General features: G+C 35.8%; 1 protein-coding gene across 1 annotated transcript in view; it reads left to right on the plus strand.

Moving 5' to 3' along the window:
- The window catches only part of LOC107678373 (cGMP-dependent protein kinase 1-like), a 23,388-nt gene that overhangs the window by 7,718 nt on the left and 11,615 nt on the right, over positions 1-4,055 (plus strand). The window lies entirely within an intron of this gene.

Genomic DNA, 4,055 nt, shown 5'->3' on the forward strand with positions numbered 1-4,055 from the left:
TGTTGGTGGTGTGGGGGGGGGGTGGGTGTAGTATGGGTCCGTCCATAGTGGCTTGGCCAAGTGGCGAGGCCATGGCCTCCTGAGTTCCCTACTCTGCCATGGCCTTTTGAACTGTCTGCTCCACCATGGCCTCCTGAACTGTCTGCTTCGCCATGGCCTCCTAGTCTGCCTGCTCCGCCATGGCTCCCCGAGCTCCCTGTTCCGCCATGGCTCCCCGAGCTCCCTGTTCCGCCATGGCCTCCTGAACTGCCTGCTCCGCCATGGCTTCCTAGAGCTCCCTGTTCCGCCATGGCTCCCCGAGCTCCCTGTTCCGCCATGGCTTCCTAGTCTGCCTGCTCCGCCATGGCGCCCCAAATTGCCTGCTCCGCCATGGCGCCCTGAACTGCCTGCTCAGCCAAGGCGCCCTGAACTGCCTGCTCTGCCATGGCGCCCCGAGCTCCCTGGAGGTAGTCCTCATGTCCCAGTCCTGCACCAGCCTCCAGGGTGCCCACCTTGTTACGGCGTGGTACGCGTCTTCCGGGAGGGGGGAGTAATGTCAGACTCTGTTCTGTGTCTGTATATGTCTACCCTTGCTATGTGTGTTTTCCTTGTTCCCTGGAAGTTCATTAAAATCTATATGTTTGAATTCCACTCCTCGTCTCCTCGCTCCTTCATCTCCGTGCTCCTCATAGTAGCGAAACATGAGAGTAATTGTGACTTTTTTCTCACAATTCTGATATAAAAAAAATAACTTGCGAGATATCAGAATATCACGGCGGACACAAAATAAATGGTAAGATGTAAAGTCAGAATTCAGAGATTGAAAGTCAATATCTCGTAGCTCTGACTTATTTTCTCAGAACTGTTAGAAAAATTCCAAATTGTGAGATAAAAAGCTTTTATATTTTTTAATAAGACATAAAGAAACATTGTGAAACACAATATTACAATTACTAGAAATAAACTAGTTGCAATTGCAACATATCAATTGCAAAATATAAAGTTACATTGCAAAACAGTCGCAATTATAGGATATAAAGTGAAGATATGAGACAGTCGCAATTGCAAAACCATGTCACAATTGTGAGCTATAAAGTGACATTATGAGCTATAAGTCACATTACGAGATATAAAGTCACAATTACTAAAAATAAAAATGCAATTGTGAAATATGCAGTTACATTGCAAAACACAATGTTGCAAGTGTGAGATATAAATTGGCATTATGAGATATAAAGTTGCTATTACTAAGTCGCAATTGTGAAATATACAGTTACATGTAATTCCAATCTGAGCACAGTTTGAGACACTGAGATCTCTTCTAAAACTCTAAAAGAGACATGTGAGATTACTGAGGTCTTGGTCTTTTTTTCTCAGAAGGGTCTAAGAAAGCAGGAGACTTAAAAAGTCTCCATTTGCTCTTTATTCCTGTTGTTGTCTGGGAGAAGCAGCTGAGGTAGTAACAATCTCATTTTGAAAATTATTCTGTTGCACACTCATACCTAAGATATTCACAAATGAGTGTAGTAGTACATATGTCAATTTTTTCCACTTGTGATGCTCTGAGCATGTCTTGGTAATCAGAGTATTCCCACCATGTTCTGAGAGATCAGTGGAATATAACATCAAAGGAATCGGGAAAATCCACATATAAATTCTCAGCCTACAACACAACATACCACACAAAATACTGCATATTGAATGGACAGATCTGCAAAACCCGTATGGTTGTGGTTTTTAAATCTCTTTATGTGTTAGTTTTCTTATCTGTTATGTTGTTCCTTCTGACCTAACACTAGATGTCTTTTGAGGTTTCAGAAACTTCTGTAGTTATCAGTCGCTGCATCCGATGCTGTATACTAAAAAAATGCAACTTATTTGTTGAATTTTGAAATATACATGTGAGATAATGTGAGATATAAAATGATACTGCGAGATATAAAGTCGCAATTACTACAAATTCAGTCTCAACTGTGGAATACACATTTACAATATGAAACTATGCTGAAATTGTAAAATATAAAGGGACATTGCGAGATATTGCAATTATTACTACAAATGAAGTTGCAATTGTGAAATATAAAGTTGCAATGTGAAACACAAAGTCGTAATTGTGAGATATAAAGTTGGGTAACACTTTCTATGAAGCCCTTTTTTATAACACAATATAAGGGTATTCTTAAGGCATTATAATGAATGCATAATGCATTATAAAAAACGTAGAAGATGTTGTTTCATCTCTTATAATACATTATAAAACTTAGTTATTTGTGGTTATAACTTTTATGAGTATGATTATTGATAACATGCAATAAACACCATGTTAACTTAAATCCATTTAATTTTAATGGATTATAAGTCTCATATCTTGACATTATTTATTTAAGATCTCTACAGTATCTTACTGATATTACATTAAATATATTTAAAATCAAATGTGCCATGTTACACATTCATTTGACCAGATATCTGATTTTATGGCTGTTTAAGAAAAAAAGGTTATTGTTGTTGTTATTATTTATAAGTGGTCTTTGTCTGCTTTAAGTAAAGTAACAAGTTACTGTAACAAGTGCAAGACTTATAATACATTATATCTATGGGAAATACAATCCATTGTAAGTTAAGTGGATGCATTGTGTTCATTGTGTATTATAAATCATCATAATCTTAAAAGCAATAATAAGTAAACATTATAATGCATTAAAACTGTTATTATGATTACTCATGAGATGATACAACATATTAAAAGTTTTTTTTATAATACATTATTCATTCATTATAATGCCTTAAGAATACTCTTATAATGTATTATAAATACGGGCTTCATAGAAAGTGTTAGCTAAAGTTGCAATTGGGAAATATACAGTTGCATTGCATAACACAATGTGACATATAACATGAAACTGCAAGACAAAAAGTCGCAAATACTACAAATAAAGTCGCAATTGTGAAGTATACAGTTAGTGTACATTGCGAAACACAAAGTCGCAAATACTACAAATAAAGTCGCAATTGTGAAGTATACAGTTAGTGTACATTGCGAAACACAAAGTCGCAAACGTGAGATATAAAATGACACGGTGAGATATAAAATCGCAATTATTTCAAATAAAGTAACAATTGTGAAATATAAAGTTTAAATGTGAAACAAAAAGTTGTAATTGTGAGATATAAAGTTGCAGTTATGAAATACAGTTACATTGCAAAACAATGCCGCAGGTGTGACATATAAAGTGACATTACGAGATATAAAGTCACAGACACTACAAATAAAGCTGCAATTGTGAAATATAAAATTACAATTGAGAAATATACAGTTACAGTGTAAAACAATGCTGAAATTGTAAGCTGAAAGATATAAAGTGACCTTGTGAGATAGAAAGTCACAATTATTACTACAAATGAAGTTGCAATTGCGAAATATACAGTTACAGTCGCAAATGTGAGATATAAAATGGCAATGACATTTTCTTTCTTTCTCAATGTTAGTTGCATGTTAAATAAAAGGGTTTTTTGTAAAGAAAATATCTTTTGTATGTGTCTTTCTCCCACCCTAAAGAAGATATCTTTATCAGATAGATGAATTAACGTTAATTTCTGAGGTGTATCCCCTATAGCATGACTCTCTCAACACCTCTTATCTCTCTCATTTCATATCCTCTCTCGAGTCCAGTCTGAGCCACAGGGGCATCGGCTTGACCTATTCATTTTAATAGAGGGTCATAGCAAGACATAGAATGAAAAAAAAGCAAGCAATAAAGTCTGAAAGAAAGCGAATGGGCTAAAAAAGATGGATTGAGAGTGAATGGAGGATCCAATCAATTCAGATAATTTACCAGATCTTTCTTTTCTTCTACAGAGAGTGTCTGCCTTGATTGTGTCATTTTCGTCTTTTAGTCGATATCCTTTTCTACTTTTGAATTTTCAGACTATCTGTTCCCTCTCGCCCCTTTTTATTTTAAGCCTCTGATCAAGCTTTCCCCAACTCTTTTCTTCAGCTTTGTTCAGGTCTTGTGTTTGGTGACGGCTTGAAATTGCTTTTTTTTTTTTTTTTTTTTTTTTTTTTTTTTCTTTTT

This window comes from Sinocyclocheilus anshuiensis, unplaced genomic scaffold (genome assembly GCF_001515605.1).
Source record: "Sinocyclocheilus anshuiensis isolate Anshui unplaced genomic scaffold, SAMN03320099.WGS_v1.1 scaffold112, whole genome shotgun sequence".
Classification (NCBI taxonomy): domain Eukaryota; kingdom Metazoa; phylum Chordata; class Actinopteri; order Cypriniformes; family Cyprinidae; genus Sinocyclocheilus; species Sinocyclocheilus anshuiensis.